General features: G+C 42.4%; 1 protein-coding gene across 7 annotated transcripts in view; it reads left to right on the top strand.

The window, feature by feature from the left end:
* RFC1 (replication factor C subunit 1) overlaps window positions 1–19,781 on the top strand; it is an 86,813-nt gene that overhangs the window by 26,929 nt on the left and 40,103 nt on the right. The window lies entirely within an intron of this gene.

Raw genomic sequence — 19,781 nt, 5'->3', positions numbered from 1 at the left:
GAAAAAAGTCCACAATAAGATTGGCATAATAAAATCACAAATATAAGAGTTTCAAAAAAGAAAAGTGCAGCTTTTTCAAATTAATACAGTACTGGAAAATCCTTGACGTTAAAGTAATACTTTCATTACTCTTTGGAGTAATGTAAGGAGACATCACTAGTACCTGCATCAGCAGCCTTTGTGATAATCAAATGAGATAATGCTTGAAAAGCATTTAAAATAGAGTCTGACTTAGGGTCTAAAATAGTAAATGCTCAGTAAGTATTAATTATTATTCTTATATTTTGACTTTCTTATAAGCCTACATCTGCCTTTAGAGACATTTTGTATTTGTTTAGTTACTTAGGGCTTTCTGTTGATTTTGTAATTGAGCTTTAGAAATTTGGAAATGATATTTGGCCCACTTATGGATTTGTGTGGTCCAGTATGGGAACTGCTAGTTATTTATGGCTATGGAGTGCTTGAAATGTGCTTAGCCTGAATTGAGAATGCTGTAAATGTGAAACACACACAGATTTCACATAGCAAAGGAAACAATCAGCAAAATAAAATGACAACCTACAGATTGGGAAAAAATTTGCAAATCATATATCTGATAAGGGGTTGATATCTAAAATGTATGAATAATTCGTACAATTCAATAGAAAAACAATCAAATTTAAAAATGGGTAAAAGACCTGAATAGACATTTCTCCAAAGAATGCATAAAAGTGGCCAACAGGTATATGAAAAAGTGCTTAATATCATTAATCCTTAGGGAAATGCAAACCAAAACCAGTGGGTGATAACACCTCACTCATTAGGATGGCTATTATCAAAGAGTAAAGGGATAACAAACGTTATTCAGGGTGTGCAGAAAAGGGAACCTGTACACCGTTGGTGGGAATGTAGATTGGTGCAGCCGTTTTGGAAAACAGCATAGAGGAGCCCAGTGAAATTAAAAATAAAACCACCATATGACCCAGCAATCTCTCTTCTGGGCATATACCTAAAGGAAATGAAATCACCACCTCAGAAAGTTATCTGCACTTCCATATTCATTGCAGCATTATGCACAGTAGCCAAGATATGGAAACAACCTAAGTGTCAGACGGTGGATGGATGAAGGAATTGCGGTATATATAATAATGGAATATTATTTGGCTTTAAAAAAGAAGGAGATTCTTTCATTTGCCACAGCATGTATGAACCTGGCGGACATTATGTTAAGTGAAATGTTAGGCACAGAAAGAAGAATATTGCATGATCTCACTTATAATGTGGACTCTTAAAAAAGAAGTCAATAGAGAATGCAACAGTGGTTGCGGGGGTTGGGGAGGACATGGGGAGATATTGATTAGAGGTTACAAAGTAGCAGATACATAGGATGAACAAGTCCAGAGATCTAATGTATAACATGAGGACTATAGTTAATAAAGTTGTACTGTATTTGGGATTCCTGTTAAATTAGTACATTTTAGTTGCTCTTGCCACAAAAATAAAATGGGTAACTATGTGAGATGATGGATATGTTAATTTGCTTCGCTATGGTAATTATTTTACTATCTATATATCCCCTGACATTATGTTGTATACTTTAGATATATACAATAAAATTTATTTTAAAAACACAGATTTCAAAGACTTCCTACACAAAAAAGGTAAACTGCCTTGTTAATTTTTTATCGATCCCATTTTGGAATGCTAATAATTTGGGTCTATTGGTTTAGATAAAATATACAGTTAAAATTAATTTCACTTATTTCTACTTTTAAAAATGTGGCTATGAGAAAATTTGAAATTTTATATGTGGCTTGCATTTTACTTCTATTGCATAGTGCTTTATAAACAATGAAAAACAGATTTAGGAAAAATGTAGGTTTCAAGTATTTTTGCTTATATTATTATACAGCTAGCTTTTTAGATTATTGTTATACAGATTTTTAGGCTTTCCATTTTGCTCCATGAGAAATATTTTTCATCATCACTTTGATTATATCTGTCTTCTACTAGGATTTATTGATTTTTAAAAACTAATTTAACCACATTAATTTCCCAAGTTACAGGAAAAGGAAAGAACTGCTTATAAATACCTTTATAGCCAACTATTGACTCTAGTAAAATGTTCTTCAAGGTTGGTAAAAACCCAAATGCTTGTTGTACTGGGTAAATATATTTACTTTTAGCTGTTTAATGAAGTGAGAGACCTTGAGTCTTGTTTGGCGAAGATTGACCTTTTATTATGGTTTCATCAGGGCCTGCTGTTTGATCGAAAATGGTGGGGGTTTTTCCTGTCTTGAATTGTTTGACTGGTAATTTTAATTGTGCATATAATTCTGGAGGCAGTTAGTACTCCTGAAGTTAAAATTATTTGAGGAGTGTTAAATGGGAAAAAAATTGGCAATGTTGTGTTCTCTAGGTGACAGGTTACCATGTAATAACAGTGACTTGTGACTTTGGAAAATAGTAGCAGAAAATATTCTTGGGGATGTGTGTAACATTCTCTTTGCTAACTTTTAGAGACATATAGTTTTGTGTATCAGACAAATAGGTATAGATTCTGTATATGATAGAGAGCTTCTCTTAGATGTTTTCAGAGAAACCTAGAGTGATAAAGGTAGAAAATTTCCTTCAAGCGAGTATTATATTTTTTTGATGATACTTGTTCAAAAATTAATAATTTGTACACTAAAATTCTGCATAAAAGAAACTAAATTTAGAATTTTTGAAGATGAGGGATTTAAATTAATATTATTTTAAATTACCTAAGTAAATGTTTCATTCACACACACACACACACACAAACATACACACACACTTATTTGAGTAGCATCTTATTGTAAAATTTCTACAGCTTGCTTTTTCTTTTTTTTTTGAGATGGGGTTTTGCTCTTGTGGCCTAGGCTGGAGTGCAATGGTGCGATCTTGGATCACCGCAACCTTCGCCTCCCGGGTTCAAGCGAGTCTCTTGCCTCAGCCTCCTGAGTAGCTGAGATTACAGGCGTGCGCCGCCATGCCCGGCTAATTTTGTATTTTTAGTAGAGACAGGCTTTCTCTATGTTGGTCAGGCTGGTCTCGAACTCCCGACCTCAGGTGATCCGCCTGCCTCGGCCTCCCAAAGTGCTGGGATTATAGGCGTGAGCCACTGAGCTTGGCCTACAGCTTGCTTTTTCATAACTTAATGCCTTAACCCTCCCTTCTTCCTTCCCGCCCAGTAGAAGAATCTAGTAGATCTTTGGATGTCTCTCATACACTTATTTTTTCATGTCATCTAGTTTTATATCTTCTATAAGTTTGATAGATTTATCTTTGTGTTTCTTCCTGAATCATTATTAAAATTGTTTAGCATTAAGGGACAAATAAAGTTTTTTTCAAAATTTGCTTTGAATTATCATCAGCACCCTGGATATAGCTGTTTAGTTTCCTATGAATAGCTGTCTAATTACTTACGAATCTTAGTAATGACTATTGTTTTGTATTTCTCTATCTTGCCATAAATCAGTGTTTCTCAACCAAGGGTGATATTGCCTTCTGAGGGGCCTTTGGCAATATCTGGAGACATTTTTGGTTGTCATAACTAGGGGATGCTATGGCATGTAAGTGGCAGAGGCCAGGCATGCCACTAAGCATCCTGCAATGCACAGGACAGAGAGTTACTTGGCTTCAAATGTCAATAACGTGGAGGTTAGAAACCCTGCCTCTTATCAGAAGAGAATTTGGTGGATACTTTGTTTAAGTCCAGATAATCATTTTTAGTATTCATTTCACCTACTAGTCTGATAACTCACAGAATAAATGAAGGCTTAGGCCTTGGTTTATGCTTAGTGAGCTCTTGTCTACTTCAGTTGAGTGCCATATGCTGCTCCTGACCAGTTCATCATGTTACTGTATAGCATTGTCACTAAACCTGTCTTCTGTAGTTCTGTGGTTGTGGATCTTTCTCTTTTTTGACAATTAGGACTTCATTTCTTTAATCTTCAGGGGCTTCTATTTTATATGATGATTCAAAGGTCACTGATAGTGCTTTAGCAATTTTATCTGCAAATGCACATATTTATGAGAGCTAGATGCTTTCTTATAATCTTTTTTGCTAATTTGTTCTTCAGTTCTCTTTTATTAGTGTGTATTATGGGACCTGAAAAAAACTAAGTGGCATATGGAGAGGAAGGAGATTTGAAAAGGGCACAGTAAATAATGAGACACTAAGATAGTGAGGTTCTGAAGCATCTTTGAAAATGAACAGACTGTTCTGGTGACATGTACTTTACTGTCAGGCACTTGTGAAACTATGAGAGACATAGGACTGTATTCCTGAATGCCAAGGAAGTAGGATTATGTGATGAAAATATCATTAAGTACTAATAATATACAATATAATATATAATAATAAAATAATACACAAAATGACTTATACTTGGTTTTCATACTGAGACCAGCACTGTTCTCTCCTCTTGTGTGGGGAAGATGTATGTGAATGGCAGTGGGGAAATTGTGTTGATTGCAGAATCACTCCCTTAACTCTGTGGTCAGGCAGATTTCCTTCTGTTGCCCGTTTTATGCCTTAGAATTGTAAGAAGCTTTGGGTCATGTACCTGTGGCCAACTGCCCAGGCCTTTCCCCCACTTTTTTTTTTTTTTTTTTTTTTTTTGAGACGGAGTCTCGCTCTGTGGCCCAGGCTGGAGTGCAGTGGCGCGATCTCGGCCCACTGAAGGGCGACAGGCTAGTCAGAGACGACACTGGTGGCAGCCAAGAGATCTTTATTGGAGAGGTAGAGGTCAGGTCACGCGGGGGAGAGAGAAGAGGAGAGAGAGAGAGAGCTGCTGGTGTGCTGGGTTTGATATCCCTTGGGCCTACGTGGGGTGGGCCCAAGGGAAGGCGGGAGATGCTTCTTATCTGATTGGCCCTCCTTTGGCAGATTCAGACAGTGCCCTGTGAAGGAGGGGATAAGAACCTGGAACCGGCGCCATTAAGGTACCCCTGTTGCCTAACATTCCTCCCTTTTTATTGGTTCAAAATGGAAAGTGGGCGTCGTCGTCTATCTGGCTGCTTCCTGCTGAGAAGGGGCGTTGTGAGGGGGAAAGTGGAAGGGAGTTTGGCTTGGGAGGATTGGGGTATAGTAGGAGTATGATTCTGCCTTGTAGGTAGAGGTCGTTGAGTGCGGTGAGCCACCCTAGAGGTAAGGTTGGATCATCGATGAGCCAGCTGTCGGTGTGGAGATTGGTTAGGAACTGATGGAACCGGTTAGTGTCCATCTTTAATAGCCTGGGGGTGGGCTATAGAGCTGTAGGAAAATAAAATGACAGTTTAATTTAGGGTGTGGGTTGTAGGAGGCTTTAAGCAGACATACCCTTGTAGAGGCAACTTGTGAAGGCAAGCTGTTGATGGACGGGGTGTCAGCAGTCTGTGAGGTTTTCTCTAGAGCCAGTTGTGTCTTCACACGCTGCTAGAATTTGGTAGTTTCTAAGGAGAAGCTGGTTAAACGTTTGGTTAAATATTGAATCTAGTAAGGCAAGGGAGTAGAGCACAGAACGCTAGGGCCCCCAGTAATGGGCCTAGGAAGGAAAGAAGCCAAGCCATGAGAGGGGGTTTAAGAGTGTCCCAGAGGGAGGAACATGCATGGTGGTGGGACTTTAGGCTTCTGGAATGGGCGGAAGGGATGGCACTTTGGAAATGCGGAGTTTGAGAGGGCTGTGAGGTATGGGTGTGCAAGTGTATTTTGTGGAATGTGAGGAGGCGGCTAGACTTCTTGTTTGATCCGGGTTCGTGGCTGGTTTTAACCTGGAAATGTGAAGCCAAGGAGTTAGACGCCCTGGTGATTCTTGGAGCTTAGTGGCAGTAGGGGTGCAAAGCACAATTTGGAGGGGCCCTTTCCACTTTGGGGTTAGTGGGGCTACTTGTGTGTGGCTTGGTAGAGAGTAGAAAACCCATTCTCCTGGCTTGAGGGGAAATGGAGGTTGTGGGTTGGTGGCATCGGGAAGGAGGCAGTCTTGCCTTTTCCATAGCCCACAACGGATGAAGGACAGGAGGGGGTAGCTGATGCCTGCTGGGACTATTTTTGAAGTGGGCTCAATGCCAGGTGGGAGTGCCGGGTGACCGTACACGATTTCAAAAGGGGACATCAGGGAAGGCTTTTTTGGCAGAACTCGGAGTCGGAACAAAGCTGTAGGCAATAGCTTAACCCAGTCTAGATGTAATTCTAAGGAGAGTTTGGTAAGGGTCTCTTTGAGTGTGTGATTGGTTCGTTCAACTTTCCCTGAGGACTGGGGGTGATATGGGATATGGAAGTGCCAGGGGATATTAAGTGCAGTTGTTATGTCTTGTGAAATGTGGGAAGTGAATTCAGGGCCATTGTCAGTTTGGAGAGAGGTTGGGATTCCGAATCTTGGGATAATTTCTGATAAAAGGACAGAGGCAACTGTGCTGGCTCTTTTGTTTGTGGTCGGGAATGCTTCAGCCCACCCGGAAAAGGTATCAACGAGGACTAAGAGATAGCTAAGTTTTTTTTACGGGGGGCATATGAGTGAAATCTAGTTGCCAGTCACTTCCCGGAATATGTCCTCTGGATTGGTGAGTTGGGAAAGGTCCTGGCCTTAGTGGGGTTTGTGGGTTTGTACGTTGACAAATGGAGCAGGTAGATGTGAGCTGTTGGAGGAACTGTAGATCTGAAGAATCGAGGGTGAAGAAGGAGCTTAGAAATATTTTTTTTTTTTTTTTTTTTTGAGACGGAGTCTTGCTCTGTCACCCAGGCTGGAGTGCAGTGGCGCGATCTCGGCTCACTGCCAGCTCCGCCTCCCGGGTTCACGCCATTCTCCTGCCTCAGCCTCTCCAAGTAGCTGGGACTACAGGCGCCCGCCACCACGCTCGGCTAATTTTTTTTTTGTATTTTTAGTAGAGACGGGGTTTTACCGTGGTCTCGATCTCCTGACCTCGTGATCCACCCGCCTCGGCCTCCCAAAGTGCTGGGATTACAAGCGTGAGCCACCGCGCCCGGCCGCTTAGAAATGTTTTTAATGATTGGGGGCTTGTATGGAAGATAGAGTGGAGGTATGAAAAGAGGGTGTGCTTTGGGAGGTTAGGTGGCTGTGAGTGTTGTGGAGGGTCTTGTGTGTACTGTGAAGGGTTTGGAAGTCTGTTTGTTGTTATCATGATTGTGCGGGGCAGAGACGACAGCGCTGCCTGTTTTGCCTCTTGGTCAGCTTTATTATTGCCTTGTGTTATTGGGGACGAGTCAGCTTGGTGGGACTTGCAGTGGACTATTCCTATTTTGGTAGGAAGTAGAGAGGCTTGGAGAAGGCATGTGATGAAGGTAGCATTGGTGATAGATGTTCCTTTTGTTGTGAGTAGTCCTCTCTCTTTCAAAATAGCAGAGTGGGAGAGTAAGGTGTGGAAAACATATTTGGAGTCTGTGTATAGTGTGAGTGAGGAGTCTGCTGCCAGTTGGAATGCTCGAGTGGCTGCAATGAGTTCAGCTTGTTGGTTGGTAGTTTGGGAGGTCAGGGGCTTCACTTCGATGGTCTGGGTTAGGGAGACTATAGCGTACCCTGCTAGGCGCTGTTCGTTTAATGAGAAGGAGCTACCATCGATAAACCACGTGTGATCGGGCTATCTAAAGGTCCTTCAGAGATGTGGCTTGGACACGGTAGGAGGGACTCTAAAGTCTCGATACACTTATGTAAAGGCGGGGTTTGTGAAAGAGGTAAGAGGGTGGCGGGATTGAGGGGTGCGCAGGGTTGGAATGAAACAGTAGGATCGTGTAGGAAAGAGACAAGTAGTGACAGGACGTGGCGGGGGGGAGTGTTTGCAGGCTCTTGTATGTTAGAAGGTCCTTTAGTTGGTGGGGGGAGGTGATGGTAACGTTGGCCCCAAATGTGAGTTTTTTAGACTCTACGACTAGCAAGTAGGCAGCCGCCAAGGCCCGGAGGCAAGGGGCCCACCCTCGCACGGTGGGGTCCAGTTGTTTGGACAAATATGCTACTGCAGCAAATGTGGGTTCTTGCATTTGTCCCAAGACTCCTAGGGCTAGGCCACGGTGCTTGCGGACGTATAAAACAAAAGGTTTTTCTAAATTTGGAAGGTGTAGAGCTGGAGCTCTTAACAGTGCTTGTTGAAGTGAGTGGAAAGGTCGTTGGGCTGTGGGGTCTATGGGCTCGGATGGGGCTCCTCGAGACAGGTCGTAGAGGGGTTTTGCTAGGAGGGAGTAGTTAGGGATCCATGTTCTAAAGTAGCCTGCTAGTCCTAAGAATGAGAGGATTTCTTGTTTTGTTTTGGGGATGGGGAGGTTTTTGATGAAGCTTTTGCAATCTAGTCTGATGGCCTTTGAGTCTTGAGAGAGAAGGACTCCTAGATAGGTGACTTGTGTTAATGAGAGTTGGACCTTTTGAGGGGATACTTGGTAGCCTTTGTCTGCGAGGAAATTGAGAAGGGAAGTAGTGTCGGCCTGGGAGACGGCTAGAGAAGGACTACACAAAAGGAGATCATCTACATATTGCAGGAGGACGGATTGGGGAAGTCTCCGTGTTTTTAGGTCTGAAGCTAGGGTTTGGCCAAAAATGTGAGAGCTATCTCTGAACCTTTGGGGAAGAATGGTCCATGTCACTTATTGTGACTGTTTGGTGTCTGGGTCAGTCCAGGTGAAAGCAAAGAGATCTTGTGATTGGGGGGAGAGAGGAATGGTGAAGAAAGCATCCTTGAGATCAACCACTGAGAAGTGTGTGGCACTTGGAGGAATTGAGGACAAGAGAGTATAGGGGTTGGGGACTAGGGGGTGAATGGGTTTAATGGCTTCATTAATGAGCCTGAGGTCCTGAACGAGGTGGAATGTGCCACTGGATTTTTTTGCTGCAAGAATGGGGGTGTTGAATGGTGAGTGGGTTGGTCTAAGGAACTCCTTCCTGAGGAGATCGGAGATAACTGGTTGTAATCCCCTCAGACTAGAGGTGGGGAGAGGATATTGGGGTTGGCTGGGAAAGTGATGTGGATTTTTGAGGGAGATTTGTATGGGGGTGCATAGTGCTAACGAAGAGGTGGTAGTATCCCAAACTGCAGGATTGATGCCTGTTGGGAGTGAAGGCGGAGGAGGAGCAGGAGCCTGGTATATGGAATCAGCAACTAGGGCAAAGAGTGAGGTGGATTTTGGGGGGGGGTGGCTGGATTAAAGGTGATAGAGGTTTTGAATTTAGAGAGGATATCCCTTCCTAGTAGGGGAAGGGGGCATTGGGGCATGACTAGGAACCGGTGAGAAAATATGTGGCCGGGGAAGATGCAGGAGAGAGGAGGGGTGGCTCTCGGACGTTTGGTTTGGCCTCCAACCCCGACTATAGGAGATCCAAAAAGGGAAGTGACACCCCAGAATTCCCTTAAAACCAAGAAGGTAGCTCCGGTGTCAAGGAGAAATGTGATAGAGCGTCCGTCTACTGTTAACGAGACCCTGGGCTCCTGAGCGGTGATGATCTGTGTCGGGAGAGGAGTCCCAAGGCCCCGTCAATCTTCGATGGCCAGACCTAGGAGGTCGAGTGTAGAGTTGGAGGCTGGCCCGGCTTCCCTTCGGGGGCCGGGGCAGTCTACGGCCCAGTGGCTAGACAGGTGGCATTTGGGGCACGGCTTGTTGGGGGGCCTGGGATTTGGGCACTGCCGGGCCCAATGTCCCTCCTTTCCACATTTAAAGCAGGGCCCGGGGGCTCGTGTATGGGCCGATGGCCAGACGACGCCTTGTGGCTGTGTGATTTTATTATGGGCTGAGAAGGGGCCTGGAGGGCCTGTGCTAATAATTGGTATTTTTGTTTTCTTGCCTTCTCGTCCCGGTTATGATAGACCTTGAACGCCGTTGCTAGTATCTCAGATTGGGGAGTGAAGGGGCCTCTGTCTAGCTTTTTAAATTTGTTTTGGATATCAGGGAAGCTTTGGGTGAAGAAGTGGGACATGAGGAGTTGTCTACCGTCGGGGGTTTCAGGATCTATAGTGGTATATTGTTGAAGTGTTTTTGTAAGGCGGTCAAGGAAAGCGGAGGGGTTTTCATGTTTGTCCTGTATTATTTCATGAAGTTTTTCAAAATTGACTGCCTTCTGAGCTGCTTTACGCAGTCCAGCTATTAGGCAAGTGGCGAAATGGTCTCGGGCTGCTGTGCCGTTTTGTGTGTTATAGTCCCAGTTGGGCTCCTCTTCTGGCACCGCCTGCGCCCCCAGTGGCAGGGCTGGGGCTGTTTGGTGGACCTCATCTGCATGAGCGCGAGCGTGTTCCCAAACTCGCCTACGCTCTTCAGGAAGAACGGTGTTAGAAAGGACTGTGTAGATGTCATGGAAGGTGAGGCTATAAGCTTGGCAAAGTTACTGAAATTCTTTGATGTATGAAGAAGAGTTAGAGGTGTAAGAACCTGAACGTTTTTCGATTTGAGATAGGTCAGCTATGGAGAAAGGGACGTGGACGCGAACGATGCCCTCTGCCCCGGCCACTTCTGTGAGGGGGGCAAGAACAGCGTGGGAAGATTTTGAGCGAGTAATGGGAGGGCTAAACAACGAGGAGAGAGCGGCCAGTGAGGAGGGTGAGGAGGTGGAAGTGGGGGGAGGGGAAGCTGTTGGGTGTTGGGGTTGGGCGGTGGCCGGAAGGCGGGACGGAGGGTGGTGGTATGGGGGGGGCTCGTTGGCTGGGTGGAAGTCGGGGCAGAGGGAGAGGTTGGCAGTTTAAGAGCGGCAAGGAGCTGTTCGGATTCACAAGGGAGGCAGAGGTTAGGTCTGTCCCGTAGGAGGAAGAAGCCGTGAATATATGGGATCTCTACCCATTTTCCTGTTCACACGCAATAGTTGTAGAGATCCCGAAGAAGATCAGGATCGAGAGAGCCATAAGGAGGCCATTTGTTTTGGTTGTCTAGGGGATAGGTGGGCCAGTTTTGAGTGCAAAATTTAATTAGGTGTTTTGGTTTGATGTCTGAGGCAAGGCCAAGGGCTGACAAATTATTTAAAAGACATTGTAGGGGGGAGTCGGCCGGCAGGGATGCGGAGCCTCCCATAATGAGAGGAAGGAATAGACGGCGACGAGCTAGGCAGGGCGCCCCCTGCTGGCTGCTTGCCGCGGAGCGAGTCAGAGCCTCCGGATCGATCGTCACCGAAACGGGAGGACTGAGGAGCCTCTGAGAGGCGGGAGGCCGTGGGTCACCTGGTACCAGGATTTTAACGAGCGAAGGAGAGGGTCCCAGGCTGGAGACGCGAGGAGGAGAGGGAGAAAACTCCGTTCCCTGCAGGCCGAGGCGGAAGTGAATGGTAGGGGCCTACCACTGCCTTAAGGTCGTCGGGCAAAATGTGTCCGTCGCGGGAGCGGCTAGGGTCTGGCGATTTGCCTGAGAGGTAGGCCTGGGAGGGGAAAACTTATCGAGATGAGGCCGGTGGTGGGCGAAGAGCTCGGCGAACAGGAAAATGGGTGAAGGCTGGCCGGAGGTCTAGACTGAGCCTGGGAAGGGGATCGGGGTCCCACCTAAAGGTGGGGAATCCCGATCCGAGTCACGGCACCAAAATGAAGGGTGACAGGCTAGTCAGAGGCGACACTGGTGGCAGCCAAGAGATCTTTATTGGAGAGGTAGAGGTCAGGTCGCACGGGGGAGAGAAAGAAGAGGAGAGAGAGAGAGAGAGCTGCTGGTGTGCTGGGTTTTATATCCCTTGGGCCTACGTGGGGCGGGCCCAAGGGAAGGCGGGAGATGCTTCTTTCTGATTGGCCCTCCTTTGGCGGGTTCAGACAGTGCCCGGTCAAGGAGGGGAGAAGAACCTGGAACCGGCGCCATTAAGGTACCCCTGTTGCCTAACACTCACTGCAAGCTCTGCCTCCTGGGTTCACGCCATTCTCCTGCCTCAACCTCCCAAGTAGCTGGGACTACAGGCACTTGCCACCACGCCCGGCTAATTTTTTTGTATTTTTTTAGTAGAGACGAGGTTTCACCATGTTAGCCAGGATGGTCTCGATCTCCTGACCTCGTGATCCACCTGCCTTGGCCTCCCAAAGTGCTGGGATTACAGACGTGAGCCACTGCGCCCGGCCTCCCCCACTTTTTCTTATTCAGGCATTCCAGTGGACTCGGTACCTTTGTGGCGGATAACATCACATTTCAAGCCAGTGCTTTTTTCTCTTATTTATGATTACTCAGCTACCTCACTAGACCCCACGAGTTATAAAATAAGGTTTATTTTTAAAATATAACTGACTCTATTTGATTTTAAGAGGATTCATTTGTAGTGAATCATGAGATCTCTGGTTTCTTGATTGAAGATGAACAATCTTAGAAGTTTTATTTTATGCCAATATGTATAGAATGTCTGATTTACCACATAAATGGGCAAAAGTGGTATGTTTAGTTTCTCTTCCATCCACTTAATTTAACCAATATTTATTGAAGGCTTGGCACATACATGAACCTTTTTCTGTCTCTAAAACCAAAATGATGGTTTAGATTTTTGACTCAAGAAAATATTGAAAAGAAACGTTGTAGAAAAAGGCTTTAAACACCTTGATTCCTTTTTTAGTTTTTATTGCTAAATAAATTATTTTAATCCCTGTAACTGGATCTCTTCGCTAATTTGCTTTTTGTGTATTCTAGACCAAAGAAAAGAAAATCACAGAATTAGAATTCAGAGATCTGTTTGGAAAGGCCAGATTCTTAGCAGTATGAATTCCAGAATTAGACTTTTTTCCTTCTTGCCTTTTAAATAGATTTTTATATGGACCCCCACATTTTTTATTTCTCTTTTGTTATTCTTCTAAATAAATGAATGTATCTAACGCAGAGTGTCAAAGCAATCTTCTCTCCCAGGCGATTCCTCTGCTGTGTGTAGGATAATGTGATAATGCTAGTTTGCTTGATTGTTGGTACCGCATTTGAGGTTATGTTGCCTATAAATAAAAATAAATGGTGTTTTTACAAGAAGACAGATATCCTAGAGGGAAAATCTAAGTGTTCAATTGTTCATGATTTTCAACCAGTTCTCCTCAATTTGACTTAGATCTGTTTATCATTATTTTATTGTAAGTTTCTGGGGAGAAGAGAACATAGTTTGCCTTTGGCTTCCTATGAGGCGAAATCCAATTTAAGCTTATTAGAAAACAAGAACAAATGTTAAAAAAGAACAACTACAACTTTATTTGGAATGTTTCATCTCTACACACTGTGTAGGATTGTAAAATATTTATTTTACATGCGGATCCTCACAGCAACACCTGTTAAGTCACTGTCTGTTGCAAGCAGCTAGTTGTCTTCTTCTTGGCCTGCTTTGTCATGTTTCCATAATATATTGATATAGCCTTTAAAATGTTAAGGGCAAAGGAACTTTAAGACAACTAGTTCAGAAGTCATAATAGAGAAACAGTAGGACTGCTCGTTCTTCAAGTTTTCTGGTTTCATCAAGGCAAGATGACAATGTTTTCAGATATGCCTGTGGCTTATAGGATACTATATTTATTTATAAAATAAATATTAAATCCCTTATGTTTGTGAGCAATATCTCAATGCTTAGGATCATGAATTTGCTTTTTTTTATGTTATTCTCATAACTGTAAGGAGTATGGGGAAATTGGCAAATCAGGGGGCACTAAATAGGTATTAAAGCAAGGGAGCCAGTCCTTGAGAATTACCCTCCCTTTTGCTTTTCCTAACTGTGTTTTACTAGAGTTACTCGTACCTTCTGAGGGGCCTAGATAGCTGTTTGTTTTGTAGTTAACAGAGAAAAGGAGCCTTATTTGCAATTTTTGTTCAACACAATGAAAACATACTTGAAGTATCTTGTAGAACACTCCCATATTTTTTCTTTGGAGAGCCATGTGTAATTAAATTTTTCTCAGAAATTATAAAAATGTTTATAAAATTATGCCTGTGTTTAGCTATAGTACATTTTTTTGATCTATAGCTTGAAGACATTGTTCAATTTAAATTCATGTATTCAGAGAAGGGCTCTGTTACCCTCCACTATTGTAAAGAGATCTCTGGTAGAGGAGGCTCATAACAAGAACCTCCCCTTTTAGGGGTGATGTTTATACCTATAACATTAGGGTGCACATAAAAGAACAGAGCGATGTATTTTGTTTTTTTTGACAGCCGTTTTGCTGTTTTCATGAGTTTTTTTTGAGCCTTGAAATTTGGGCTTAATTTTTCATGGCTTCATGAGTCCATTGTATAGTTAGACCATAATTTATATAAATATTTTCCCGATTTCAAGCATTTCAGTTGCTTATACTTTTCATGTTCCTAATAGTGTGATAACTAGACTAAATTTATATGTAAATATTTGTCATCACCTCTGATTATCTCCAAGAGTTACTATGCTAAAGGATATGAACTTCTTTAAGGTTCTGGGTGTGTTCTACCAAATTACTTTCTAGAAAAGTCACACTAATTTACACTTTTATAATTAGTGTTTTTATTAGTACAAGCTCATCACATTTTTACCAATATTGTGTATAATATTAAAAAAATCTATATGGCTACCCATAGGGTCATAAAATTGTAAAGGAGAAAATCTTAAGAGTTTGTTTGGTCCAACATTTTACAGAAGACCACAGTGAAACCCAGACGATTAATTAAAAATAGTAAGTCAAACTTAGGTTAGAATTTTAGTTTTCTAGACTTCTGGTTCAGCACTATTTTTCCCAGAGAATACTACTTTTATTTATTGAATGGCTGTAACATGGCTAGGTGCTACACTGGGCACTTAGCCTCTAAAATTTTGTCTTATTGTATTTGTAGAGATGAGGTCTCGCTCTTTTGCCCAGGCTGGTCTTGGCCTCCCAAAGTGCTGGGATTATAGGCATGGGCCACCATGTCCGGCCCTTCAAGAAAAATTTAATCTTCCCAGTAACCTAAATGTTGATTGGCTTGAAACTGTTTTACTATTTATAGAGAAGGGGACGTAAGAAAGAAATAAGGGCAGTCTTCAGAGGCTGAATGTGGAAAAAGTAGATAATTTTTTTCTCCCTGTTCAGCAGATAGATTAAGGAAAGTAGATGGAATTCACAGGGAAGTATTTTGAATTATTATAAGGAAAAACTTTCCTAAGGAGTATAGTATTTTGCTATTCGCTAAAGAAAGAAGGTGAATTAACATTGCTCGATTTTGAAAGTATTTAAGTCTAGTCTATTTTTTTGTTAGAAATGTGGAAAATGGGGTCTATGTATTGAATAAGGAGGTAGGACTAGTTGACTAAAGATAATTTATTATAAAGTTCTTGGCATGTAGTTTAATGCTCAGTAAAGACTTATTAATAGTAAATAAAAAGGTACCATGAAGTCTGTGAAGCCAGCAACAGAATAGCAGAGATGCTGATAAATAATGAACAGAAGTAAGCAAAGAAGAGTGAAGAGGAGGTAGAAACTAAAGCACTGACTCTGAAAGCTAAGGGGTCAGAGAGTTCTAGGATGTAGTCAATTGTTGTAAAACATTAGATGGAGAAAAGGGTGTATTAGTCCGATTTCATGCTGCTAATAAAGACATACCCAAGACTGGGCAATTTATAAAAGAAAGAGGTTTATTGGACTTACAGTTCCACATGGCTGGGGACCTCACAATCATGGTGGAAGGTGAAAGGCACATCTCAAGTGTCAGCAGACAAGAGAAGAGAGCTTGTGCAGGGAAACTCCCCTTTATAAAACCATCAGATCTCATAAGAGTTATTCACTATCATGAGAACAGCACAGGAAAGACCCATCCCCATGATTCATTCACCTTTCTCTGGATCCCTCCCGTAACATGGGAATTCAGGATGAGATTTGGGTTAAGGGCACAGCCAAGCCATATCAAAGGGTATGAAAAAAACATGAAAATTACCCATATTTCCCTAATCAGAGATAAAAATTGTTTTTTTTTTTGTTTTTTTTTTTTTTTTTTGAGACGGAGTCTCGCTCTGTCGCCCAGGCTGGAGTGCAGTGGCGCAATCTCGGCTCACTGCAAGCTCCGCCTCCCGGGTTCACGCCATTCTCCTGCCTCAGCCTCTCCGAGTAGCTGGGACTACAGGCGCCCGCCACCCCGCCCGGCTAATTTTTTTGTATTTTTAGTAGAGATGGAGTTTCACTGTGGTCTCGATCTCCTGACTTCGTGATCCACCTGCCTTGGCCTCCCAAAGTGCTGGGATTACAAGCATGAGCCACCGCGCCCGGCCTAAAAATTGTTAATGTTTTATTGATTCTTTTCAGATTTTAGAATGTGAATTTAAAAGTTATGTATATATCTATAGATAAACAGTGTCATTAAACATACTGTTATGTCATCTGCTTTTGCCACTTAATAAACATATGGATATATTTCTATGAGCAAATATAGGTATTTGTTATAATTTTTATTGCTGTAGAGATTTTGTTACATGGTTGAATATACATATTAATAGATATTTAGGTTATTTGTTTTCCCATATTATAAATAATACATCTCTCTGTTCGTACTGCCATTATTATGGTTGTTGAGGCCATCTTTGCCTACGTGGTCATTTACTTTCTGTCTTCCCCTTTTCTTGCCCTGTTACAATCTGCTCTCCATAGTAGTTGATCTCACCCACTCAGCTATGGGGTTTTCTGTCATACTGCTTATAAGCACGGCTAGGTGTAGCGGAAATGGAATGTTAGTATTTTTGGCGTTTTTAAGGTGGTGGGAAACTAGTAGAGCACCATCGTTTCAGAGACAATTTAAGTTTGTTCTTTCTCCATTAAGGGACTCCCTCTTGCCCAGAAGTACAATTGTTGAACTTAAAGCAAATAAACATTATAAGATTTAATAAGATAAGAAATTTAACATACACTGGGTATAACTGGCCAGCTGTCAAGTATTAAAAAATTTGAGTTTCTATAATACCATGATCATTGTGTTATTATTTTAGAGAAAAGGAAAGGACTTTGAGATTATATTCTCAATGGTTAGTTACTAGGACTATTATGGGTGAGCCACGTGGCTATTATAAATGGAATGATGATGTTACCTAGCCTTTTGCAAAGCCTTTTCCTGTCTGACAAAGAGGCAGAGAAGAACCAGTAGTTAGGTAGGGAGAACAGATATATATATGAATGACTGAACCTCGTCTTTTGACTCTTTGTAACATGGTTGAACTGAAATCTGTTAATTGTATCAGGCCTTAGATGTGCTTTAGAAAGTGTTATGGATAAATTTTTAATTAAAGCTTGACGGTAGATTGAATATAGTTGAAGAGAAGTGAAACAAGTATGTTTTAATTTAACTCTTTCAGTTGCAAACACTTTAGTGTAAGCAAAATGGGGAAATTTATTAGGAGCCTGCTAACTTATCTCATTGAATGTAGAAATAAACCTTTTGCACCTTGGTTTGTACATACTGGTTGAGCAAATCAAGGATAAAGTTGGCCCCACCTTGCTCAAGTGCTCACTCCTGGTCTAGTTGATTGTGGTCAAGAGTGTGGAGCCATCTAATGGATATATCTGTGGTTTTTGGAGGCCCTTGGAGGGTGGGGTGAGCTGTAAATTATTAGAGAAAATGTGCTTGTAGTGAAGGGCACTGGCATCCTCAGAGATGTTTACTACATGCTTGCTTTAAATAGTGGGTTACTTTTTACATTTAGTAATCAGAAACCTGTAAGAGTCATGTGTTGTAAAATTTATAGTTTCATTTTAATATAAATGTAATAAATAGAAGGTAAGGCTAAATCCTTTTGATTTTTACATATCATTAGATACTTTCATGTTTGAAATGGCAGCCACCTAAGGATAACACAGTGCCTGGGACGTAAGGCTTTTAGCAAATGTTCGTAGTTGAATGAGGGAGCAGTTGAGAGGACATAGGAGCCACTCATATGTGGCTTTGCATACCAAATTGATACAGTGAACCATCCCCCATCCCCACCATGACTTAGTCTTCATGGTTGTCTTTTATTTAAAAATTTTTTTTTTTTTTTTTGAGAGGGAGTCTCACTCTGTCGCCCAGGCTGGAGTGCAGTGGTGCAATCTCAGCTCACTGTAACCTCTGCCTTCCAGTTCAAGTGATTCTCCTGCCTCAGCTGCCCAAGTAGCTGGGATTACAGGCACACTCTACCACGCCCGGCTAATTTTTGTGTTTTTAATAGAGACGGGCTCTTACCATGTTGGCCAAGCTGGTCTTGAACTCCTGACCTCAAATGATCCGCTCATCTCGGCCTCCCAGAGTGCTGGGATTACAGGTGTGAGCCACTGCACCTGACCTATTTTCAATTGTATTAAAAAAGTTTTTTTTAGAGACAGGTTGGAGTGCAGTGGTACAATCGAGGCTTACTGCAGCCTCTATTTCTTGGGCTCAAGCGATCCTCCTACTGCCTTAGCCTCCTGAGTAGCTGGGGCTACAGGCCTGCACCACCATGCCCAGCTTAATTTTTCTTTTTCTTTTTTTTTGAGACAGAGTCTTGCTCTGTCTCCCAGGCTGGAGTACAGAGGCACGATTTCAGCTCACTGCACCCTCTACCTCCGCCTCCGGAGTAGCTGGGACTACAGGCGTGCACCACTATGCCTGGCTAAGTTTTGTAATTTTAGTAGAGATGGGGTTTCACCATGTTGACCAGGCTGGTCTCGAACTCCTGACCTGAAGTGATCCGCCTGCCTCCCCAGCTAATTTTTTTTTGGTAGAGATAGAGTCTCATTATGTTGCCCAGGCTAATCTTGAATTCCTGGGCTCAAGCAATCCTCCACCTCAGCCTCCCAAAGTACTGGGATGACAGGTGTGTGCTACCGTACCCGGCTTCATGTTTGTCTCTTAGATTTTCATTTTTATTGGATTTCTTTTGTTTATAGGCCAAATTGAAAAGCTTTTTTTTTTTTTTTTTTGTGAGTCACTGAAGCAAACAAATTTATTGAGGCCATTTTGAGGTACATTTTTGGAGCTCCTAATTATCTAAACATTGTCATGAATGCTTAAAAAGATATTTAAAGCCAGATGTTTTGTGGAAACTTTTTAGAAAAATAAAATGTAACAAAGAATTTATGGTCTTGAATGGTTAGATATCAGTAGATGGTTCACCTGCAATATATAGCTAGAACCTGACAACTTACTACCTCTGAAAACACCACCACAGTCCAGGCCTTCCGCATCTCATCTGGAGCTGCAGCAGCTTTCTAAGTGTCTCCCCGCATTCACTTTCCCCGCTCTGCAGTGTGTTTGCCAAACGACAGGCCTGAAGGTGGGGCACAAACTATTCTCCAAATTCTCCAGTGGATTCACGTTCTATAATAGAGACTACAATTATTCCTATCGTCTAGAAAGTCCTCCAGGATTTGGCCCCTACCTCTTTCACCCAAACTCTGCTGGCATGCCTCCGCATTGTGCTGCAGCCACATTGAACTCCAGGCACACTTCCATCTCGGCTTTTCCATTTGTAGTTTTAATTGCCCAAATATTCTTGCCTGAGGTATCTTCATTTCAGGCCTCCGTTAAAATGTTGTTTATCAAAGAGGCATTCCCTCACTACCTTATCTCAAAGAGTACCCTTCATCACTCTTTAATTCTTTCACCCTGTTTTACTTTTTATTCATAGAACATTTAACTTGACAGTGTATATTTGTTTATTTGTATATCTGTTTCCTCTTCTAGACTTTAAGTTCCATGAGGGCAGGGATTTTGTCTTTTTTATTCACTGCTGTATCTTAAGTTCCTGGTACATAATGGGTGCTCGGTAAATATTTGTGTACTCTTGGTAGTAACTGGGGGAGATAGTGTATTACAGGCCTGGCACTGGTAAATGTGGGGATGATGGTTGAATTTAGGAGATAGAAGGAAAAAAAATTATTAACATCTCCAGGTTCTTGGATATTTATTTTGTTTTTGAGACAGGGTCTTTGTTGTTCAGACTGGA

Source organism: Symphalangus syndactylus, chromosome 16, assembly GCF_028878055.3.
Source record: "Symphalangus syndactylus isolate Jambi chromosome 16, NHGRI_mSymSyn1-v2.1_pri, whole genome shotgun sequence".
Classification (NCBI taxonomy): domain Eukaryota; kingdom Metazoa; phylum Chordata; class Mammalia; order Primates; family Hylobatidae; genus Symphalangus; species Symphalangus syndactylus.
The sequence above is the reverse complement of the archived record's forward strand: the minus strand, read 5'-3'. Positions and strand labels throughout refer to the sequence as shown.